This window comes from Schistocerca cancellata, chromosome 1, assembly GCF_023864275.1.
Source record: "Schistocerca cancellata isolate TAMUIC-IGC-003103 chromosome 1, iqSchCanc2.1, whole genome shotgun sequence".
NCBI classification, from domain to species: Eukaryota; Metazoa; Arthropoda; class Insecta; order Orthoptera; family Acrididae; genus Schistocerca; species Schistocerca cancellata.
The window spans coordinates 442767924-442794423 of NC_064626.1; positions in this window are offsets into that span (position 1 = coordinate 442767924).

The window sequence follows — 26500 nt, forward strand, 5'->3', positions numbered from 1 at the left end:
TTTTTATTTTTTCTTAAGGGTGGTCATACTAATATCAGAGCGGATAGATGAGTGGTCATTTCAGTTTTAGTAGTACTATTATTTCCAAGAGTGAACATTTTTCAGTTATTTCAGTTTTTAACGTAGTCATATGGTCTTTAGCATTCATACCACTTAATATTTTTTGCAACATTTGTTCCGCTAAAAGCTTGTGCTGGCGGGAATGTGGGATCGGCAGAAGATCGAACCATTGCGTTCGCGATCTTTTCGCTACTAGTGCAATATTGCACATCTTGTTTTACTGTGGAATTTTCGGAATACATATTGGATTTACTCACAGCAGCGTTAATATCTTTCATATTTTGGCTAATTTCGATCTCGTTACTTTCTTCGTTTGACGATGAGGTACTTACATTAGTGTCCGACACTTTCCGCTTTTAGCCAATTTATACCATGATAACAAAAGACATGAATTGCAATAAAGCGTTTTTTGAATAAGTCACATTAACTGACAATGAAAATACCGTCACCGCTACTGAATAGCCACAATATTGATTGAATTTATCTCAATAATGGAATACGCCATTACACGCCAGATGCAACAAAATCGTCTATCATGTTGCAGCTAAACTGCGTATTGTTAGTTTGTTACTGTTACTGTACTGTAATGTGTTGTACAGCGGTGTGCTACTAACCGAGCTACAAAAGCAATGTACTGCTGCTATGTTTAAATCATCAGGCATAAGATCCCAGCCAAGCACACACTACTCCGAGTAGGAAAGCGCATTAATGAATTTCTCTTGCCTTACGTACACATTCATTCTGGTTCTGTACTATTATTGGTTTCTTTACATAATTGATTTGCTCTTTTTCTCTTTCTAGATGTTTTAAGTTAAGGCTTTTTTATACATTCAAGCAGTATTAGTATGAGCGATAGCTTGACCATGAGAAACATGAAAAAGACAAACGTTTAGTAAAATGAAAACAATGACAATTACATGCAGTTGACATTATGTAATAATTGTGCCAGTGTAAATTGACGAAATCTCTGCCAGCTTTAATGTTTTAGAATTTCGCTACCAGAATGGAGATTGGCGATGATGGAGGCGCCACAGGCGATGTGGACCGACTGAACTTCAGAATAAGTAATTTGCGGTTTCTTTGTCACTCTATGGGATTTGATTGAAGAAAAAAAACCACTCGTATTTCTTTTATAAATGACTATAGGCTCCGAAGATATAATAAGAATGGATATTGTAAATTACTAGTGAAATCACGCGAATGGCAAATCGGTGCCACATACAAATGTTCATCTTCCCTGAAAGAAACGCTGAAAAATGAAACTCATAGTACTAAAGAAGAATGAAATAAACACGTGGGCTGGTTAACTGACAGTAAAAAAGCACTTAAGTAATGCAAAGTAAGTTAATATATTGTGAAATCACTACAACTAAAGCCCACGATGATTGTATGTCGAAAGCTAAAAGCAGAAAGACACTTGCAAGCAGCCAGACTTGTGATAGCTGCTCTCAAAAAGTATTACTAACACAACAATAGCTTGCCGACACTTACTTGCAAAATAGTCTTTGCACTATGTAAGACGATAGTGCTGCACTGTTCATTCATTTTCCCAAACTGCCCGCTTGACGCACTGCACTCTTCATATACAACTATCAGTTGACATCAGGATCTTAACGCTGATGTTTGCTTTACATTTCACACGCCGTAATTTTCCATTTTCTTGTGTAAGTATTGTGCCAGTATCCATAAGGAGTGACATATGGAACTCATAAAGATGTTAGCACTCTCAAGTGCAGAATTTCGGCGTAAGGTTTACCAAGAAAACAAAAACATTGTCGTGGAAAAGTGTATTGTGAAATTACAGAGGTGTTTTACAGTTATTTATCCATGTGACATTTTTGCCACACTATTCTGTTTTATCTTATTATACACTGCATAAAATGTGATATTTAACAGGTTATTCCTTCACAGTAAATGTTGATTTGAGTTTATGTTTATTCTATCTTGGGAAGTTCGCTCTAGATCTAGTTCCACGATCATAAATAGAGGTGTGTGTTTAGTAGAATATTATTTTTTAATGTTTACAACTGGTTGGTAAATGTACCCACATGCTGTAGCTAAAATTATCTCCCGTCTTAAAAGATATTTACAACGAGACAGGCTGCTACTTTTGCTAACTTTTCTGATGATGTTTTTCTCTAGTTCGGTACTGTTATAGCCCTTTCCTGTAATTTGAAAAGTACCTTCGTACTTTGATCATATGTCCCTCAATTTAGGTCAATAGCTAAGAAGTGAATGTACATATAAACAGTTTTTAATTGACTGTTACACAATGACAACAGGCTTAAGATCATAACATGCCGATGCCATTCTGTTCGAAACTATTTGTGTGTTCACTCCATCCTAAGTGACTATCGATATTCATTCGTTGATATTTAGTGTTTGATCGAAATTCTTTACTGGTGCCATCTACACATTTAATTTAATGGTGTCATTTCCCAATTTCAGACTGTAATTTGTGGCATTTGTTTTCCTTAAGTTGACTGGTACTTTATTATGTACTGACAAATTGTGATTGAGGGTTTCATTGTCTTTTCCTACAAGGAGTCCTAAAACCATCGCTATAATTATACTTCCATCCCCAAAAACAATTGCTTAGCCACGACTAAAACTACTGGAAAAAGCTGTTGACGTCTATCAGGGAACCGAAATTGCTGCTAGTATTCTACCCAGAGGAAAGCGAACATTACCGCATTTTTCTGGTGGCAAGTGTTTAACTAAAAGGTTAGCATTCTTTGAGATTCATGCTTTCTGTACTCTTTGTGCCCTCTCTATTAGGTATGACCGAAACCAATATTTAGCTACACTCATCATTTCAGATTTATTCTAGCTTATTTAATAGACCCCTGTGACTAGCAGAATAGAATGCCTCGGACATACCTATGAATGATTCCGTGACACCACTACCCTTGTTGTAAGCATCAAGACTGCCCCTTATATCAACAAATACTTTGTTACCTATCACTCACTTACGAGGTAAGTCTACAGTGCTACTTTCGGATATATCTAGTCATCAGATATATTTCTAATATAATGAAAACTATGTTTCAGTTGACTATCACTTCTACAGTAGAAAGTGGAAGCTTCATCGTGTACGAGAAAAGTTGTATTTTCGCAACTTTTACCAGATGAAGGATAAGGTTATTCCAATGCACTTCAGTCGGAAAGGCGCAGTTATTTGTCGTGTGTCTTTCTCTTCAGGTCTACGGAAGTGTTGGGTTAACAATGGCTGTCAGAGACAATTCACGGTATTTATAGGTGACTCATGAACAACAGAAGCAATTTCATTACTAGTTTTTTTCATTAACGTATTGAAAACTGTCCAAATGATTAGTAGAGGGGCTTACTTTTTCCCAATAAAAGATGGACGCCATTAATCAATCCAGGCCCTAGTGCAAAATGTCATGGCAGCTTCAATGTATCAAAGTAATTACACAGATCTTAACTGAATTTATGTGTCGGTGTGAGCTCTCGACGATCCAGCTTATTCTCCATATGTCCGGGATACACGTATCTGTCGCTGACAGTGCACCACAGCGTGGTACATATTTAATCCCATACAGTGCAGACTCTGTTGGCCCTGCGAAACGACTGAGACTATAGTTTACTAAAATAATCACGCAGTTAATTGCACCAATAAACCATAATAAATTTGCTGCTCTAAACCGATTCTGAAGGTTATTACGACGGCACGGGCGCGATTTCGTCAATTAGGAGTAATTATATTTGACAGTCTAAATTGTGGCATTTATAAATTTGCTACGAACGCTTTTCTGCCGCAGTTGCGCTGGAATAACCTCGGAAAATTTTTTCGGCCTCCATTAAATAATGGCTTCACCTATTAAACAAACCGCTGCAAACTCGCAACGCTTCCTGACTCGTTTTGCGGAATTTCGCACGATATATTCAGGCGTGTAATACCACGCAAATCCGCCGGAAATGCGAGAATGCATTGTGTCCAACCACCTAGTTATTACTGTCACCTGCCAAAGTCATTATTTACCAGAAAGCCGAGCTCGCAGTGATTATAACGTGTTTGGAACGGAAACGCAGCGTCGGGCCATTGGCAACAGAACACAATCGCAGAACAGCATTTCTTTTCTCCTCCGGAAAATACACATTGTATGGAACACAAATCGACATTTGTTGTTTGCTCTAACGACGCGATATTGTCTTTCTCTTCGCTCACAAACCACACGAGCAAGCGCCATGAAAGCGGAATTTTCACGCTATCCTCTGGTCACATACGAAAATAACTTGCTTGGTATTATCCCTCATTTTCTGCTTGTCACACTCTTTTATGATGCTGACATGAAGTAAACATAACGCAACTACAGTTTCTGCAAGTAAGTTGAACATCGTTAAAAATTATGTGCCTCAGTCAAGTTCAAATGAAAAATGCATTAACGGTACTTAAAAATCGAAAAGATTAGATAAAGCAGGAACATTAAACGGTTTTCTGGATACGGTTTGAGGTCTGTCCACCCTAAGGCGAGCTCAAGGGCTTACACACTGTACCATCTCGTACAACTCAAGTATGATTATCATTTATTAAGGTATTTCATTATTGCCGGCCGCTGTGACCGAGCAGTTTTACCGCTTCAGTCTGCATCCACGTTGCTGCTACGGTCGCATGTTTGAATCCTGCCTCTGGCATGGGCGTGTGTGATGTCCTTATATTAGTTAGGTTCAAGTAGTTCTAAGTCTAGGGGACTGATGACCTGAGATGTTAAGCCCATAGTGCTGAGAGCCATTTGAACCATATTTAATTATTTTCCTTTCCTGCATCTGAGAAAACATTTTTGTGCCACTATTTCGGCTAAGGACTTTTTATCTAGTGTCAAGACAAAACAATGACTCCTTCTTGTGAAGGCATGACTGTTTATTCTCTGGGGCGACAAAACAACGTGATTGCAAGACGTAGTAGAGAGGTCAGTGTGCATGCATCACAGATGATAATTGGCACGTTTCCCCTGTCTCAGACAACTGATTGACACGCATGAAATACACAATGATTTTATAGGGTGTTTCATTGTTCATATTGGTGACATTTGGTATTAGGGGCTTTCAGTAAGTAATGGAACACATTTCTTTCTGAAAACAGGTTGGTTTCATTCAGGATGCCAGTACACCACATTTTGCCTACTGTTTTGGCTACTAAACTGTTTTCAACCTTTTTCAACACAATATCCGTTAGTGTGCTGGCCTTACGCTAGTTTAATGGGAGGTCCTGTATGTCCACATGGTACCAGTCTACTGGTCGACGTCAGATCGAACGTCTTGCAGCACCAGTAACATCCCCACGTACAACTTTCCGCAGGTTGCGTCCTTCATTGTGCCAAGCAAATGGAAGGTGCGAGATCCGGGCTGTAGGGTGGATGAGGAGGATCAGCCCAATGAAGTACTTTGTGAGTGGCTCGCGAGTGCACAGACTTGTGTGGTGGCTTATGTTGTCATGAAGAAGAAGGAATTACTTGTCGACTGTGTTTTTACCACATGCTATTGGGTTGTCGACTGTTTTTACCAGATGCTACTGGGAGTTTGTGTTTTGAGAAACAAATAGACATTATTTTTGGATAACGGCAACTGTCATCGCTTTAATGTGATGCCGTTTGTGCGACTGTCCTCACGCGAGTCCTTGAGAAAATTGTAGGATAAATTTCAGATTTTTATCTGACCTTGTTCCACAGACATTTCAAATTTCTTGCAAGATGGCATTATGCTGTTTATGTCACCACTAAAAGCCAATTTATGCGACATAGTTATTTTAAGGTGGACGAGTTCATTAATGTATGTCGTATAACCACAATACATCAACCATGGAATCTAACTATACTATGTATCATGTCATTAGTAACTGTGTGATCTTGAGTACCAGAACAGTATTGATACACTGTTCTTAATGATGAATGCCGAGTATGAAAACGAGGAGAATGCTGCACACTATGTATCGGATGATGTTCATTTTCATGTAGACGGTGCCGATAGATGGGGAATTATCGGTCACTGGGGTAAATTCGGACGTAAACGCTATATTTCTATTCTTACGTTGGTATCACTGAATGCAAGCTGTTATTTCGCTTACGCATTTTGTTGTTTACACCTTACGTACTGTCAAGCATATTCGAACACATTGTTGCACTTGAAAGTTTAGACTGGGGTGTGTAGCTGTTTTCAGTGCAGTGTACATTCTTTTTGTTTGTTACCTTTATGCGAATACGTTCGTCATTGTACTGGAAGAAAAAAATGACAGGCACAATTTCCTTATAATTTACTTCTGTAAGTGCTGAGAGGGAAACGTGAATGTAGTGTATCCGCATATATCACTTGCATTAATGTGTAGTAAGCTATTTATTATAAAATCGTCATATGGAGAATATCAGGTCAGAAGGTCACAGTTTGTAATTGATGGAAAGTCATCGAGTAAAAGTAAAGTGATTTCTGGCGTTCTACAAGGTAATGTTAAAGACCCCCTTCTGTTCCTTATCTATATGAATGACTTACGAGACAATCTGAGCAGCCGTGTGAGTTTGTTTACAGATAATGCTGGCGTTTAAAATATAATAGAGCCATCAGAAGATCAAATCAAATAGCAAAACGACTTAGAGAAGGTAATTGTATGGTGCGAAAATTGGCAATTGATACTAAAAAATGTAAAGTGTGAGGTCATCGACATGAGTGCTAAAAGGAATCCGTTAAATTTCGGCTACACGTTAAATCAGTCAAATCTAAAGGTCGAAAATTCATCTAAATACCTAGGAATTACAATTACGAATAGCTTAAAAAATTGGAAAGGACACATAGATAATGTCGTGGGGAAGGCAAACCAAAGGCTGCATTTTATTGACAGAACGCTTAGAAAATGTAACAGATGTACTAATGAGACTGCCTTCACTAAGCTTTTCCCTGCTCTTTTTGGATTACAGCTGCGCTGTTGAAATGGTTCAAATGGCTCTAAGAACTATGGGACTTAACATCTGATGTCATCAGTCCCCTAGAAATAGAACTACTTAAACCTAACTAACCTAAGAACATCACACACATCCATGCCCGAGGCAGGATTTGAACCTGCGACCGTAGCAGCAGCGCGATTCTGGACTGAAGCGCTAGAACCTTTCGGCCACAGCGGCCGGCCAAAGATATAGGAGCTCGCTTTTTCCGCGCGCTGTTCGAGGTTGGAACAACACAGTATTATTGTGAAAGTGTTTCAGTGAACCCTCTGCGTGGCACTTAAGTGTGATTTGCAGAGTATCCATGTAGATGTAAATGTAGATGTAGGTGCCACAGATTATAAAATGAGGCACAGTGCTCTACCGTGCCCGGGTTCCCGGGTTCAATTCCCGGCGGGGTCAGGGATTTTTCTCTGCCTCGTGATCACTGGGTGTTGTGTGACGTCCTTAGGTTAGTTAGGTTTAAGTAGTTCTAAGTTCTAGGGAACTGATGACCATAGATGTTAAGTCCCATAGTCTCAGGGCCATTTTTGAGCTCTACCGTGGTGCAATTATGACCTTCAAAATCTTGAATAGGCGGTCACAGCTGTAAGATCAGGTAAACTATCGTCCAAAAAGGCCTCAAGCAAATTTAACACATAACGCTCAACTTTTGAGAATAAAGTTCATAATGCAGAACCTTGAATGACTGGATGCCTTCTGTCTATAGCACGATTGAAGAGAAAGCATTTGTCCATGCTGTTTTAAGGGTTTTAAGTCGTGCTTTAACTTTTACCTCTCATGATGTAAGGTACAACGATGTCTCACTTGAAATAGACGAAGGGGGAAACGATTCGTTTTATAACATGCCATAAACAGAAAGGACGCTTTCATGCTAACCGCGTCCCTCTGAAATATTGACGATCCGACTGTATGGAACATTAAACGTCAATGCGCGGAAGTGAGTTACTAGTTCCAAATGTTTTCTGAACACATGTAAAATATCTTGTAATCACGTGCAAAATTTTCTTTACACATGTAAAAAGAATTTAAAACCATGAGTACTTTTATAAAGGTAGTTTGTTTCCTTAATTACCTGGTTAGAGGGAAATATAGAACTTTGGATAGAAATTCCGTGATTGTCCGTAATACCCCATTACAGAGGGTAACATCGGACTGTTTTACTTGTTAGGATCTGGTAAATTAAATAATTTTTCAGGTTCAAGTTTTTTTATCAAATTATTCTTCACTCGCCGGTCGGGGTGGCCGAGCGGTTCTAGGCGCTACAGTCTGGAACCGTGCGACCGGTACGGTCGCAGGTTCGAATCCTGTCTCGGGCATGGATGTGTGTGATGTCCTTAGGTTAGTTCGGTTTAAGTAGTTCTAAGTTCTACGGGACTGATGACCTCAGAAGTTAAGTCCCATAGTGCTCAGAGCCATTTCTTCTTCTTCACTTCCATGCCAAACACCTCGTGCTTTTGTCGCCTTAATTTAATATTCTTTGGGAAGCTACCTCAAAGAATACCAAAATCCCGTCCGATATTACCCCGTCTTACAGTAGTTGCAGTAAACAGAATTACAGATACTAGGTGCAACTAATGAAGTCAGTCGTGGTCGGCTGCATGGGAAACTCCTGCACTGTGTACGTGGGACTGTGGGACGCAGTGTGGCACTTTTTGCATCATCTGTGCTTACATTTTGAGGATCGTCATGGTCGTGCAGTAGAGACTACAAAAGATCGCTATGCTTAAATTTTAAACGGCTCCCTCGTTCAAAGACTGAACAACTACGTTTGGTTCCAACAGTACGGGGCAATAGCTCACACGGCCCACCAGCCCATGACTATCTTGTAGTGTCATTAACCAGATTACCGGATTTGGAGACATTCATTCGCCAGTACGATTACCTGATTTTACTACCTCTGACTGCTTGAAGAGTCAAGCATACGCTACAAGCGATGGAAGCTTTCGTTCGGCACCTAGAGGAAAGCACGGAACGGAGGTTAGACTATCTATATCAATGTGCGTGTAAGAGTCGCCCGCGGATAGCACGTAGAAGTAATCAATTATTCTGGCGTCCCACAGTTGGCAGACGTATTTTACAAAGAGCATCTGAAAAGTTCGGCGAATAGACTCAGAAACTATAAGGAAACAAAAGTCACACTCAAAGTACCCTTTACTTGCCTTCAGAGTAATCATGTGTAGCTACAACACACTTACGACATCGATTGTAAAGCTGTTAGTAAGTCTCAGCAAATGCTTCTTGACTTATCACTCAAAGCATCGGGGTCACGCGCAAAACACATGAAACGTAAGCCTTTCCAGAGGTAATTTACGGCTTGGAAACAAAAAGAAGTCAACCGGCCCAGTATCTGGAGAGAAAGATGGTGGTAAAGAAAAGTCACATTACCTTGAGCGAGAAAGATGAGAACGCAGACGATGCAGGTATCAAATAACGTGTAACCACGGTGCTTCGAGCGGTTCCACAATGTGCATTTGCTGACAGTTTCTAACAGCCTTACAACCTACGTCATAAGTTACTTCTAGCTAATGGTGATTATTCTCATGGCCAGTAAAGGTGTAGGGATAGCGTCTTTGATTAGTAATAAAAGCGTCATCTGTCCCGGGTTCAAAACCTACCACCGCTTAGATTTTCATTAATAGTCAGAAGTGGTGGCCGAAGAACTCCGTCATATGAACTCATCCTCATTCTGCCAATGACTTTGTCAAAAAGGGCGGAGGAACCGACAGAGGTTCAGGACACTCTTATGTCCTATGGGTGGGAAACTGCTCCTACAGGCGGAAGAATCAGCAGTGACCAAAGGCATGAGGATGCAGAAGGCAATACAAACCACTGAATTAAAAACACGTACCGTGTATCCACAGGAAATGTGGCTTGTAATTGAAACAGTGTCACGATGATCTCTCCACCGGAGGAAAGAATCCGGAATAATCCCCCTTTCGGATCCGTGGCAGGGGACTGTCAAGGGGAAGGTGACCATGAGAAAAAGATTGAGTAACCACCGAAAGGACAACGTTCTACGGGTCGGGACGTGGAATGTCAGAAACTTCAACGTAGTACGCAAGCTAGAAAATCTGAAATGGGAAATGTAAAAGATCAATGTAGATATAGTAGAGGTTAGTGAAGTGAAATGGAAAAAAGACAAGGATTTCCGATCAGATGAGTATAGGCTTATATCAACAGTGGCAGAAAATGGTATAGTGGGAGTAGGATTACTTATGAATAGGAAATAGGACAGTTCAGTGGTAGGGTTAATCTTATCAGAATCGACAGCAAACCAACACCGACAACGATAGTTTAGGTATACATGCCCATATCGCAGCCTGCAGACAAAGTGTGTGAGGATACTGAAACGTTAATACACTATGTATAGGCAGTTGACAATCTAATGGTTATGAGGGAATGGAATGCTGGTTTAGGGGAAGGAATAGAAGGAAATTTTACAGGAGAATATGGGCTTGCAATAAGAAATAAGAGAGAAGGAAGACTAATTGAGTTCCGTAATAAATTTCAGTTAGGAATAGCGCATACTCAGTTCATGAATCACAAGAAGAGCAGGTATCTTGGAAAAGGCCAGGTGATACGAGACGATTTCCATTACATTACATCATGGTCAGACAAAGATTCCGAAATCAGATACTGGACTGAAAGGCGCGCCAAACAGCAGGAATGCAGAAATAAAAGTCGCTGAGGGATGAAATAAATAGGAAGTGCTGAGAAGCTAGCAATAAGACGAAATGGATGAAGAAAACATGTGACAAATCGAAAAAGATATGATTGTCGGAAGGACTGACACAACTTATACGAAAGTCAAAACAACACTCAGTGAAATGAAAGGCAAGGGTTGTAACGTTTAGAGTACAACAGGTATTCCACTGTTAAATGCGGAGGAGAGAGCGGACAAGTGGAAAGAGCACATAGGAGGCCTCTTTGAGGGGTAGATTTGTATATGTAATAGAATAAGAAACATTAGTCGATATAGAAAAGTTAGGGGATGTGGTATTAGAATCAGAATTTAAGAGCGCTTTGGACAACTAAGAACAAATAAGACAGAAGAGTTAGACAACATTCGATCAGAATTTCTAAACTCACTGGGGAAGTGACAACAAAACGTGTCGAGCCGTCTAAGACGCTGCAGTCATGGACTGTGCGGCTGGTCCCGGCGGAGGTTCGAGTCCTCCCTCAGGCTTGGGTGTGTGTGTTTGTCTTTAGGATAATTTAGGTTAAGTAGTGTGTAAGCTTAGTGACTGATGACCTTAGCAGTTAAGTCCCATAAGATTTCACACACATTTGAATTTGAACAAAATTTCTACTCACGTAGGCCTCTAGTATGTATGTCCGGCCATATTTCGTCTGATTTTCGGAAAAATATCATCCGCACAATTACGAAGACTGCAAGAGCTGACAAGTGCGAGAACTATTGGACAACCAGCTTAACAGCTCAGGTAGCCAAGCTGCTGACAAGTATAACATACAGAAGAATGGAAAAGAAAACTTTGGGTGTGTTAGATGACAATCAGTTTGGATTTAGGAAAAGTAAAGACACCAGGGGCAATTCTAAAATTGCGATTGATAATGGAGGTAAGACTAAAGGAAAATCAGGATACGGTCATACGGTTTGTCAACCTGGAAAATGCGTTAGACGATGTAAAATGGTGCAAGATGTTCGAAATTCTGAGGAAAGTAGTGATAAGCTATAGGGACCGGAAGTAATATACGAGTACAATGGGTGAAACAGCCAAGAGGTAATACAAAAGTATTTATTTATTTCCACGTCATGTTCCGTAGGACCAAACTGAGGAGCAAATTTCCAAGGTCACGGAACATGTCAGCACATGAAATTAGGCTACCTAGAACGAAGTCCTCGGATTAAAAAGGGTGTAAGATAGGGATGTAGTCTTTCGCCGCAACTGTTCAATCTGCACTTCAACGAGACAATCATGAGTATAAAAGAAAGTTTCAGGAGTCGGAATAAAAATCAATTTGGAAGGATATCAATGACACGATTCGCTGATCACATTGCTATCCTGAGTGAATGTGAAAGAGAGTTACATGATCTGCTGAACGGAATGAACAGTCTAATCAGTAAAGAATAGGGATTGAGAGTAAATCTAAGAAAGTCAAAATTAATGAGAAGTAGTGGAAATGAGAACAGCGAGAAACTTAACATCAGGATTGAGGGCCAAGAAGTAGATGAAGTTAAGGAATTCTGCTCCTAGGCATCAAATTAGCAAATGATGGACAGAGCAAGGAGGACATGATAAGCAAACTAGCTATGGCAAAAAGGTCATTCCTCGCTAAGAGAAGCCTACTAGCGTCAAAAATGGTTCAAATGGCTCTGAGCACTATGCGACTTAACTTCTGAGGTCATCAGTCGCCTAGAACTTAGAACTAATTAAACCTAACTAACCTAAGGACATCACACACATCCATGCCGGAGGCAGGATTCGAACGTGTGACCGTAGCGGGCGCTCGGTTCCAGACTGTAACGCCCACAACCGCACGGCCACTCCGGCCGGCACTAGCATCAAACACAGGCATTAATTTGAGGAAGAAATTTCTGAGAATGTACATTTGGAGTAGCGTATTGTGTGGTAGTGAAACGTGGCTGTGGTAAAACCGAAACAGAGGAGAATCTAAGCATTTGAGATGTGGTGCTAGAGACGAATGCTGAAAATTTGTCGACTGATAAGGTAAAGAATGAGGAGGTCCTGCGTAGAATCGGAGAGGATAGGAATATGTGGAAAACACTGACAAGGAGAAAGGATAGGATGGTAGGACGTCTGTGAAGACATAAGGGAATGACTTCCATGGTACTAGAAGGAGCTGAAGAGGGCAAAATCTGTAGAGGAGGACAGAGATTGCAAAACATACAGCAAATTCTCATTCTGGAAACATCCCCCAGGCTGTGGCTAAGCCATGTCTCCGCTAAATCCTTCCTTTCAGGAGTGCTAGTTCTGCAAGTTTCGCAGGAGAGCTTCTGTAAAGTTTGGAAGGTAGGAGACGAGATACTGGCAGAAGTAAAGCTGTGAGTACCGGACGCGAGTCGTGCTTCGGTAGCTCAGATGGTAGAGCACTTGCCCGCGAAAGGCAAAGCTCCCGAGTTCGAGTCTCGGTCGGGCACACAGTTTTAATCTGCCAGGAAGTTTCATATCAGCGCACACTCCGCCGCAGAGTGAAAATCTCATTCTGGAAACATCCCCCAGGCTGTGGCTAAGCCATGTCTCCGCTATATCCTTTCTTTCAGGAGTGCTAGTTCTGCAAGTTCCACAGGAGAGCTTCTGTGAAGTTTGGAAGGTAGGAGACGAGATACTGGCAGAAGTAAAGCTGTGAGTACCGGACGTGAGTCGTGCTTCGGTAGCTCAAATGGTAGAGCACTTGCCCGCGAAAGGCAAAGGTCCGGAGTTCGAGTCTCGGTCGGGCACACAGTTTTAATCTGCCAGGAAGTTTCATACAGCAAATAGTTGAGGACGTAGGTTGGAAGTGAAACAAAAAAAAAAAGCGATATCTTGTTTGTATCTCTCATTTTCTTTATTCTCCGAGATCATTCATCGAATTTCTCTGACCTACCTTGTACAACGGTATGAATCTATCAGCTAACAAGCGAATTTAGAAACGTAAGTTAAAGTTAGGAGATTCTTAAGAGGGTAGTTCTCCTGCTCAGTAACAAATAAAAATACAGATACGGTAATATCTTAAGACGTGCTTAATTTTAACTGACGTTTGGGAATTCGGCCGTGAATTAAGCAACGTTGGCTGCATAAAACAAGTAGCGATGCCACTGAGTGATTAGAGTATGTGAGAGGGGGAATGTTTTATTGTCTGCATTCCTGTACCGACAGCTCACAGGTACGCTCGACTTATACCGATTAGATGCTATGGTTTAAATTTTAAAACAGGAACAACATGGGTTCGTGAATATACATTATAGGTCGACCGTCTTAAAACGCGGCGTATATTTGTGGCAAGGAATATGATATTAAATTAAGGCTCTTTCCCCAATGGCTACACCGGTTCCTGTCAGATCACTGAAGTCAAGCACTCAGGGGCTCTGCTAGCACTTGGATGAGTGACCACCGGTCTGTCGAGCGCTGTTGGCAAGCAGGGTGCACTCAGCCGTTGTGACGCAAACTGAGGAGCTACTTGACTGAGAAGTAGCTGTTCCGGTCTCGTAAACTCACATACGGCCGGCAGACCAATGTGCTGACCACATGACCCTCCATATCCGTATCCAGCGACGCCTGTGAATGAGGATGACATGGCGGCCGGTCGGTACCGTTGGTTCTTCTTCGCCTGTTCGGGCGGACTTTTAGTCTAGTTTGTTGTAACAGAACACAATGAGCAGGAAAAAAAATAGCATTCAAACCAGTCAGTAAACTTTTTTCATCATGTGTCGTGCTTTATAGCGCATTTATGTATAAATACGATTACTGTTATTAAACTATCATCCGCTCACACGGAGAACACTTCGTCATGCAACCACTTTGTCACAATTTTGGCAAGCCAAGTGTGGAAGCAATGTGAAACAGAACAGTCGGAGGGAAGTGCAGTACATGGGACCGGCGGCCAACTTTTCTCGCCCTTGCTAATAACTAATCTGTTAGGAGCTAGTAACATATCAATTTATGTAGGCTACCAATTAATATAAGGGGCGATCAAGAAAGTTTCCGTTCGAAGGCAGTACAATCCAGAATCAGTACCTAAACAGTCAGAATCTCACTGAGCACTGAGGCAATCATCCCACTGACTCACCGTGTTCACGATACCCATTTGGTTCAAAATGGTTCAAACAGCTCTAAGCACTATGGGAGTTAACAACTGAGGTCAACAATCTCCTAGACTACGTAAACATAACTAGTCTAAGGAAATCACACACATCCATGCCCGAGGCAGGACTCGATCCTGCGACCGTAGCAGTCTCGGGGTTCCGGTCCGAAGCGCCTAGAACCACCCATTTGGTAAAACTCCGTGTTCAGCTGATTGAAGTCCGTAACTGCCTGCTGCACATCCGACAGATATCGTTGACCCTTCAAGACTTTTCTGAGCGCCGTAAAAGAGATAATCACATGAGCAGAGATCAGGACTGTAGTGGAGAAACTCGGCTGTCTCCCGCCTGAATCGGGTTATTTCTACTTTACGACATTTGCGCTATGGAGACGTGCGTTATATGAAGCAGCAGCACTCCTTGACGTACCATTCCACAACGGTGATTGCCGACGGACATGTTGCCCCTTACACATTCCTCACTCTCCTATCGATAGCAACGCGTGTTGGTCCTTCGGCAGCCAGGAAAAGAGTAACAACGCGCTGGTTCTGTTTGGACGCATTTTGTAATGACGTCGCCTTAGTTCACGTTCCCGCATTTATCACAGACACACAAACGTCACAGTAACCTCTTGCCTACATGTCGGCGTTTATATACCCGCATCGGAGTTTCGCTACGTTGCATGTACGCTGCAGCAGCGCCCCCAAACCGAAGCCTTTTGATCGAACCTCAGAATTTTGACGACCACTAATCTACACCGATGAAACAAAACATGACCACGTGTTTAATAGCGTCTTGTTATGCTTTGCAGCCGGCCGTTGTGACCGATTGGTTCTAGGCGCTTCAGTCCGGAACCGTGCTGCAGCTACGGTCGCAGGTTTGAATCCTGCCTCGGGCATGTATGTGTGTGATGTCCTTAGGTTAGTTAGGTTTAAGTAGTTCTAAGTCTAGGGGACTGATGACGTCAGATGTTAAGTCCCTTAGCGCTTATAGCCATTTCAATTTTTATGCTTTCCAAACACAGTACAATAGAGAGTATGCTTGGAGTGGATTATTCAGGTACTTGATAGGAATATAGAAGCATGTGGTACCGGATGTCTACGAACAAGTCGAGCAATTTCCGCGACTTACGGTATGGTGGTGTACGGACACACAGCTGGCGCCCGACATACACTACTGGCCATTAAAATTGCTACTCCACGAAGATGACGTGCTACAGACGCGAAATTTAACAGAACAGGAAGAAGATGCTGCGATATGCAAATTATTAGCATTCCAGAGCATTCACACAAGGTTAGCGCCGGTGGCGACACCTACAACGTGCTGACATGAGGAAAGATTCCAACCGATTTCTCATACACAAACAGCAGTTGCCCGGCGCTGCCTGGTGATACGTTGTTGTGATGCCTCGTTCAAGGAGGAGAAATGCGTACTATCATGTTTCCGACTTTGATAAAGGTCGGATTGTATCCTATCACGATTGCGGTTTATCGCATCGCAAGATGGCTGCTCGCGTTGGTCGAGATCCAATGACTGTTAGCAGAATATGGAATCGGTGGGTTCAGGAGGGTAATACGGCACGCCGTGCTGGATCCCAACGGCCTCGTATCACTAGCAGTCGAGAAGACAGGCATCTTATCCTCATGTCTGTAACGGATCGTGCAGCCACGTCTCGATCCCTGAGTCAACAGATGGTGACGTTTGCAAGACAACAACCATCTGCACGAACAGTTTGACGACGTTTCCCGCAGCATGGACTATCACCTCGGAGATCATGGCTGCGGTTACCCTTGACGTTGCATCACAGACAGGAGCGCCTGCGATGGTGTACTCAACGATGAACCTGGGTGCACGAATGGCAAAACGTCATTTTTTCGGATGAATCCAGGTTCTGTTTGCAGCATCATGATGGTCGCATCCGTGTTTGGCGACATCGCGGTGAACGCACATTGGAAGCGTGTATTCGTCATCGCCATACTGGCGTATCACCCAGCGTGATGGTATGGGGTGCCATTGGTTATACGTCTCGGTCACCTCTTGTTCACATTGACGGCACTTTGAACAGTGGACGTTACATTTCAGATGTGTTACGACCCTTGTGTCTACCCTTCATTCGATCCCTGCGAAACCTTACATTTCAGCAAAAAAAAAAAAAAAAAAAGGTTCAAATGGCTCTGAGCACTATGGGACTTAACAGCTGTGGTCATCAGTCCCCTAGAACTTAGAACTACTTAAACCTAACTAATCTAAGGCCATCACACACATCCATGCCCGAGGCAGGATTCGAACCTGCGACCGTAGCAGTCGCGCGGTTCCGGACTGCGCGCCTAGAACCGCGAGACCCCCGCTGCCGGCACATTTCAGCAGGCTAATGCACGACCGCATGTTGCAGTTCCTGTACGGGCCTTTCTGGATACAGAAAATGTTCGACTGCTGCCCTGGTCTGCACATTTTCCAGATCTCTCACCAATTGAAAACGTCTGGTCCATGGCGGCCGAGGAACTGGCTCGTCACAATACGCCAGTCTTACTCTTGATGAACTGTGGTATCGTGTAAAAGCTGCATGGGCACCTGTACCTGTACACGCCATCTAAGCTCTGTTTGACTCAACGCTCGGGCGTATCAAGGCCGTTATTACGGCCAGAGGTGGTTGTTCTGGGTACTGATTTCTCAGGATCTATGCACCCAAACTGCGTGAAAATGTAATCACATGTCAGTACTAGTATAATATATTTGTCCAATGAATACCTGTTTATCATCTGCATTTCTTCTTGGTTTAGCAATTTTAATGTCCAGTAGTGTATGTTCCACAGGTTACAGATCAGGACATTTGCTGGCCAAGAGGTCGATGTGAGTTCACTATAACGGCCCTCAAACCACTGTAGCACGATCCTGACCTTGCAACACGAACCTTTACCACGTTGGAAGGTGTCATCGCCGTAAGGGGAGACTCCAAGAATCAAGCGATGCAGGTGGTCGGCAGTAACGTTCACATAATTTCCTGCAGTCATGATGCCTTCGATGCTACCATAGGTCACACATAAGCCCAGATCAATGTACCCCTTAGCAGAATTTAGCATAATTCTGCCCTCACCGGCCTACATCTGTGGCGCGGTGTATGTTTTGTGCAGCCATTCGCCTGGCTGACAGTGTGAAAGGACCCAGCCATCGACCTCGTGTAGCAGTAGACGTTTCAATTGATCCACGGCGAAAGCTCTGTGACGCTGTGCTCACTGCAGTCATAACGGACGATGTCGTTGGGTCAACACAGGAACACGTAGTGGTCGTGTGATGTGGAGCTTCATAGACAACAATGGCCTCTGAACGGTGTGCTCTGATACACTTGTGTATGCACCAGCACTGTACTCTATCATCAAATCTGCCGCAGACCGCCGTCCATCATAGATTACGAAGCGGGGGATCTACTATCTCTTAACTTCTGTGATGTGGTCGTCCAGTACCTTATGGCCTACTTTTTATTTCATCGTCCTGCAACCACTTTCCATAGGCGCTCACTACAGTAATCCGTAATACGCTGCCTATACGTATCACAATGATCAGGTTCGCCGTTTCACAGATTCTCGTTTCAAGCTGCAGCACTTCAATAATGTGCCCTTTGTCAAAACTGCTTATATCAGTAGATTTCCGTATTTGCAGCCCACATCTTCGCTATAATGATTACATATTCGTCTCTCTTTGGCTTACATTTTTCCCTTATTGCGTCACGTGCCCGCAACACCGCGAGGAGGCATTTAGCCTCCCGGTGGACAGTGGCCATAATGGTCACCAGTGGTCATAATGGTTTGGCTCACCAGCGTATATGGTGTAGTATTCAATGCCAAGTAAAGACTGTATATGATAAGCAATTATGTGTATTCCTCCTAATTTTCAAAGTGTGTTTCAATAAAATTGTCGATTTATTTAAAAGTTCTGATCTTATTTTATGATTCTATAAAAATGGTTAACATGGCTGTAAGCTGGACTTAACATCTGAGGTCATCAGTCCCCTAGACTTAGAACTACTTAAACCTAACTAACGTAAGGACATCACACACATCCATGCCCGAGGTAGGATTCGAACCTGCGACCGTAGCAGCAGCGTGGTTCCGGACTGAATGGCATAGAACCGCTCGGCCACAGCGCTCGGATATCATTCTATCCATTCCGCGTTAGCATGTACGTTCCTATACGTATCACAATGATTACTATTTCCTGCTCGACGTGATCAAGATTAGTGACCGACTAATATCGCTATCTGGCGTTTGGGTGAGTTCGCACGTACCGACGACAGCGGTGAAGGCGAGGCCGCGCAGGGGCATACCGACCCGTCCGTGACGCGTGCCGCATCGCATCGCAGCAGGCTGACGGCAGGCAGGAGGTGGCATTGTCTGATTTGCGGTGAGGCGCACGTGTGGCTAACGCGATCACGCCTAACGGGGACAAATCGCGTTAAGCGCTCGCCGGACAGCTGACTACTACGCGCGGCTCACGGTTCACGTAGCTACCTACCTGCACCCAGCGCACGCCACACTCCCGTAGCCACAGCACTCCCCACTCTAGCTTACGCTAGCAGTACAGTAGCTCACAATGAGTGTTTATAATGAGCATGCGCTCAAAAGCAACCTGTCGCATAATGTTTGGCAGCATCGTAATAGGCACTGACGAACCGAGTTGCCATACTGCAAGGACGCTTTTCACTCAAGACGTTACCGAAGTCACGTCTCTCTGTAGAATACAGGTTATATCACACAAAACGTGTACCCCTTTTTGTTTCGTGATCGGATCAAGAAACGCGGTCGAGATTTTGCTAGGAAATGATAGGAGCCAGAGGGGAGTGTAATCTGTGGCACAGATAATACTCGTAACTTTTGTATCATTTTATCAACATTTTATCAACATCAGAAGGGAGACAAAGCGAATCCTAAGAGCAGAGAAGAGAATATATGTAACCAGTTTGCTATAACAATTTGAGGCAGAGAGCCAAAACAAGAACTCAAGGCAATTCTTCCAATCCATGAAAAATCGGAAACGTGGGTTTGAGAGCCCAACTTATTTCATAAGAGATAAGAATGACAACTTGATAAATGACGAAGAAAGAACTGCAGAAAGATGGAAAGAATACTTCCCAGAACCGTTGACCAAGATGAGATAGTACCTGCAAACACTACGGAGGAAAGGAAAGATGAAGAAGAATGGGAAGTTAGTGAAGAAGACGTGAAAATCGCAATCAGAGGACTCAGAAACAACAAAGCTCCAGGGGAGGACAGAATAACATCAGAATTAATCAAGGAGGGAGGTGAGAGCTTACACTTCCAGATATATAAACTGATCCAGTTGATATGGGAGAAGGGGACACTACCGGAAGAATGGAAATTGACTATAATATGCCCAATATGCAAGAAGGGAAGCAAAGTGGAATGCGGTAACCACAAAGTAATCAGCTTGTTGAATGTAGCCTATAAGATGCTGTCCATCATTATCCTCAGAAAATTGCAACCATTCATAGAGTACAACATACAGGAGTACCAAGCTGGCTTTCGACCAAACCGATCGACAATAGATCACGTCCTCAGACAAAGACAATTTTTGGAAAATCACTGGGAATATGATAAAGGTATATGCCAGCATCCACAGGAGTAGCCTATATAATGCAATTTGTGACTTCAGAATCCATGAGAAGCTAGTGAGAATGGTGCAGGCTTGTATGGAAGGGTCAAAGGCAGCAGTACGTTTCCGAGGAGCCACATCAGAAACATTCGAGATTGAGACAGGTCTCAGACAAGGGGATGCTGTCTTATGTGTTCTGTTCAATGTCATCTTAGAGAAAGTAATAAAAGAGTGTAGGCAACAGGAGTGGGCTGGAGTAGAGATGAACGGTAACTTCAATTGCCTCGCATATGCAGATGAAATAGTACTACTAAGTGAATCAAAGCACGAGTTGAAAGAAATGTACCAGAAAAGAAGGTAGGCTCAAAGTGAATCGAGACAAAACAGAGGTCATGCAATTAGGAGGAAGACAAGAGCAGTAAGAATTTCTTGAGCTAGATGGCAAGAGGTTCAAGAGAGTACACCAGTTCAGATACTTGGGATCTTGGTTTATCACGGACAACATCATAAAAATGGACATCAAGGAAAGAATAGCAGTGGGACTAAAATGTATGCAATCCTTCAGAGAAACGCTCGGCTCTAAATCCATCTCAGTGAACACTAAGATGAAAATGTACAACACAGTAAGATGCCCAGCAGTGATGTACGGTACAGAAACATGGGGCATTACTAAGCGAGAAAGGGAAAAACTATTAATATTTGAAAGAAAGGTAGTGAGGAAGATATGTGGACCACTTTTAGATAACGGAGAATGAGGGAGGAGGAAAAACGAGGAAATCTACCTTCTGATGCGACAACCAATTATCCTACAGAAGATAAAGAGCAAAAGTGTACAGTTGGTGGGCCATGTAACCCGAATGCCAGATGGCAGACAGGCGAAGATGGCACTAGGGGGCAAACCAAACATCAAGCGCCCCATTGGACGACCAAGGCAGCGCTTGGTGGACGTCCTGACGAAGGATCTAGCAGCCCTGGGAATTGAAGACACCTTAAGGAACCGGGCTCAAAACAGGAAGGAATGGATGCAGTTTGTGGAAGCAGTGCGTGGTCTGCAGGGCCTGTGATCGCTGAATGTCTATCTATCGAGCTATCTAACTTTTGTATCAACCGAGATATTGAAGCAAAAGTGTCTGTTTCAGTGTAATAATATTATTTTTGGTGTCACTGGAAAGCTAATGAAATAATGATTACAGAGATGTAAGGCTCGTTAATGCCAGCGTCAAAACATTTCGCAAAAGTTGAAAACCAAGGTAACAGGAATCAGCTGTTGCGGCTTATACTCCGCCAGTGGGTCTCTCGTGCGAGTAACCGTCGTTATGTGCATCGAGAAGACGGGCCTACGAACAGTTGGCTCAGATGCACGCGAGTCGCCGAAGAGGAGTAAATAGAAAGACAGGCGACCGGCGACCCAACAACCCTAGACGGAGTCTTCCGATTCACTGAGTCGCTACTAAGACAAAACGTTTCTCTTCTTGGCTCTGCAGACGTTGAAGAGCCCCAGGGCTTGTACCGTGCATATCCAATGCAGGGTACAAGTGCTCCCACTTTGTTACCGCTATGTTGGGGCTACAGACGTCAGTGTTATAAACATCTGTTCACAGCTGTAAGGGAGTCTGGAGCGTCCAAATAATCAAGACACCACGAAAGTTTAGATGTTGCGAATAAATGATGATGTGACATCGTGCTGCAAACATTTCAAGAAAGACATTTTGGATAAGGAATGAGCGCAGAAGACTTGCAGTACCAGGCCAAACGGTCTTTCTGCAACTCCGAGGGTGAACAGCAGGATACAGGACAACCAGAACAAGAAACATCGTCTGTAGGAGTGACTCCAACTGTCCTAAGCGACAGATGACGCAATGGAAACCCACATTTTACTCTAAATTCATCGGATTAGTTTTTATTCTTTGAAAATGAAATTATACTGCGATTACTCTGTGTTTATCACAGTGTGTCGATAACACTAAGAACCCACTATTGTTCACTTGTGTAAAGTATCGGGAGCTTCGTCGTCTAAACAAAATATCAAAATAAAGAGAAAAAGATATCTGATAGGAGTTACAAATCTCGACATTTGCGTAATACAAGGGAAGCCTTTGCAAAACCTTGGTAGGAACCGGGAAGTGGAAACTATTTTTAACTTGCTTCTGGGACGATATATCCCGCATAAAAATACGAAATAGTGGTGTATGTGTAAATGGATTTGATTGAATGACTAAAAAGAAGAAACAATGTGTTGATCAACGTACGCAGTGTGGACATGTCGCAGGCGATGGCGTGCACTGCGATCGATGGCGACTGATTTGATTGGTAATTTAAGGGTTTAAGGAAGGGCATTTAAATTAGTCACTTGTTGTTAAATAGGAGCAATCAGAAAGAAAACTAAAATGATGGAAACGACGCTGGAGGCCTAAGTATTGAAGAAATCTAGAAGATTTCATTTACGTTGGGTTAGAGGATAGCCAGATAGCAGACTTCTTTTGATCTTTTAGACGTTATCAAGCGGTACTTGCATCTATTTTCACGTCAACAACTTTTCTGCACTGACCAAGTATTCATTTTGACAACATAGACTTTAGTATACATATGTTGCTGGACATTTGTTTCATGAAGTGAGATCAGAACTGTCTCGAATATAAACGAATTGAAAAATGGAATATGTCACGTACGTATCAGCGCTACTGTAAATGCATCAATCTATGTATACTAAATGATGTGTTGATGTACAGATACTCTAAAATGACAACATTCTCCCCGTAAAATTTTTTTTTGATTTGCATGTATAGGCTGTTTAAAAATAAGTGTCACATACTCGTACAAGAGGTAGTGTAGATCAAGCCTAGAAGAAAAGTTCCTATAGTGGTACGTTCGGAAACCAATAACTGTTGAAATATGAGTCTCTAAAGATCCGCAAGATCCGTAGTACACAGTCTGCATTTCATTCCAGTCTGCATTTCATTCCAGATCAGGCAGAGTTCACAAGAGATGGCTCACAAAATTATCACAGTAATCATATGCGAGCAGTTGCAAATCTTCGAGCAGTCATGGAAGTAAGGAATCAGGATCGCTTCAGTACCAGTGTACTGGCAAGAATTGTCGGTGACACTCATGGAGCTATATCCTCTACCAAACAGACCAACAGGTGCTGTGTATCACCGACTTCCGTGCGACGAATTACCAGAGGTACTGGAGAACGTTAGGCTTGCAGAGAAACAGCAAGCATGGCTTATTCACGACAGGGCACCACTCCATTTTCTACGGATCGTGTGACAGTATCTCACCACAACGTTTCATGGGCTATGTATTCGTCGAGGAGTTCCTTCCCGTTCATCTGCTGGATTTCTAGCTATGAAGACATTTAAAGGCATTAATGTATGCTCAACCCATCGACCACGTGCAGACGTTACAGGAGCGTGTGACTAAAGCATGTCACACAATCCGAATAGAGCTATGTGTATTTGAAAGTACGTGCAATTCACTGTAAGGACCGGCTGAAGGATCTGTCGGGATGCGTGGCAACGACATGCAGCAAAGCCTATAGGAGCTACTGCTACGTAAGAGACCTACGTTGAAATATGGTGATGAGAAGACATGCTGGCCTTTACGTCAACAGATATTAGTTCCCACACATTTACTTATAAAAGGTTTTCTTCTAGTTTCGACCAATACTACCTCGTGTAGAAATACGTGACACTTCCTTTAATCACCCAATATATCCTAGTATCGCTTTATACTAGCTTAAAAGCCCCAAGAGTCCTATGGTGGATGTTACTAACAAAAATTGCGTTTTCACAGAAAGTTGCACCCAAGGTTCAATAGAGCTTAAATCTTCAACAAAAATCTAGAAAATTTTCTTAGTATCTTCCATTCTCTACACCTGAGGTCAGGTCATGCTGTGATGAATCGTGGTATCTTCATCCAAATCCCATCATGTTCGACATGAGGCAAAAGCGTTCTCAACTATGTTTGGGAGAGGATCTGCAATTTCGACATGCAGGTGATAACCGAAGGAAACCTATGAAGACTGGAATTAAAGGCCGGATCGCATACTATAGCTGACAGTACTCTATCAGCAGAGGTACCACGTACACCTCACGAAATGAGTAAACACGCCATTATGTCGCAGTCGGAAGGTAATTCATACGGAAGGCTTGAGGAGCACCCGGTGATAGTAGACGCTTTCACTTGGCTCGTCAACAGTGCTCGTAGAGCACAATTGGTAGGGCACTGCATGAGAAAGGCTGGGATCCGAACTCGGGTTCCGCTCCAGCCCACAGTTATCAAATTTAAGCAAAACTTCCGTTGTTTTCTTCAGCTTGGGCGTATGAAACCGATAGTTATTTTCAACTTACTGTTCGTATTACAAAGTCGAGATGAACAGCTTCATTATGTGGATGACTATGGCACAGCTTAGCGGTGTGTAAGAGTTATTATGCATGATAATGAAAATAGTAAGAAAGAGACGTATATGAAGTCGAATAGTATCAAGTTATACTTTCCCGTCGGATGTCTTACATGGACACTCACTCAATGATACAATGATGCACTGCGCAGAAGTTTTCGAATTTCCCACAGACATCACTCAATAAACAGGTGCAGGTGAGTAGGTAGACTTCGTCGTTTCCAAATTCATTCAACACTGCACCACACCATCGAGTAGCAACAAAGATATGATCGTACGGAAATGCGGCTGATTCGAGGAATACTGAGCTAACATGAACCCAGTACGTTATATTAGAAGTCATGAGTTCCACAGATACAAAAGTAACACCGGCTGGGCCACAACAAAATGTACTGGGTGACCCGACAGTCTCTCATCATTTCAAAATGCACTAATTCTCTGAATAAAGTAGATAGAGAGCTAAAAATTGACACACGTCCCTAATATGATATGGGGTTTTATTAAAACCATAAACTAGTGCAAAAACTGGGCCACAGATGGCGCTGGATAGCAACACGTCAGTGACGAAGCATGAGAATCTTGAATCGTGTGTAAAATGAACTGGAGAGAGGGAATCAGATGCGACAGCAGTCTTAGAATTTTCACTTTACCGAAAACGCACTGTTAGTGAAGCTTTGCTGTCAGAACCGATAATGCTCTGTTGCAGCTATACGGTCCATTCGCCATAAAAAGGGTACTCTAACTGATAAAGGTTCTGTGACAACTGTCACAGTGAAGAGAATGTTGACGAAGTTCGAAGCCACAGATTGTTTATACGATCGGCTCCGTAGTGGGCTATGAGACACAAGTGCTGCTGCTGTTCGGACAGCACAGAAAAAACGATGACTTCAGTAGGTTCATCTCCACTTGATGAAGCCACCTTCCATGAAGTCGCAAGTCGCACCTGCATTCCACGCACTGTTGTTAAGAGAGCACTAAGGTGTACCCTCCAACGGTATCCGTACAAAATCTGTCGTCATCAGGAACTCTTAGTTACCGATTTTGTGTCTCGGAGAGCATTTACTTCAAAATGCGGGGGAATATGATGATTAGTTGTTAAACGTGTGTTGTAAAAATTTTATACGTTGTTGTGATGGAAGTCAGATCTAGAAGCTGGAGAGATCTCTAGAGATTGAATAAGGGCCCCTAACCGTTGTTTCCACGAATTTGTCGTCTTCTAAAGTTGTGTCCCAAGTGCAGAAGACAGCTAGTCGGTCGTTGGATCTTCTTCGGCGGAGGCTGTTGTGCTTTCATCTCGAACTTGAACCTGTGTTTGTGCATTTTTTGTGGGATGCCACTTGCCCAGGAGAGTCTCTGTATCTTCAGAGGAGTAGTACTGACAATGATGATGATGAGCGTTTGGCATCATTGGCCGGGAGGCCCCTCGCGGGGCAGGTCCGGCCGCCTTGGCGCAGGTCTTATTACATTCGGCGCCACATTGGGCGACCCGCACGCCGGATGGGGATGAAATGATGATGAACACAACACAACACCCAGTCCCTGAGCGGAGAAAATCTCCGACCCAGCCGGGAATCGAACCCGGGCCCAGAGGACGGCAATCCGTCACGCTGACCACTCAGCTACTGGGGCAGACAGTACTGACAATGATGGTAGGCGACCCATCTCATTAATGTATCCTGTTACACTTTCTTCTACAACACTCGATATAGCTTTCTT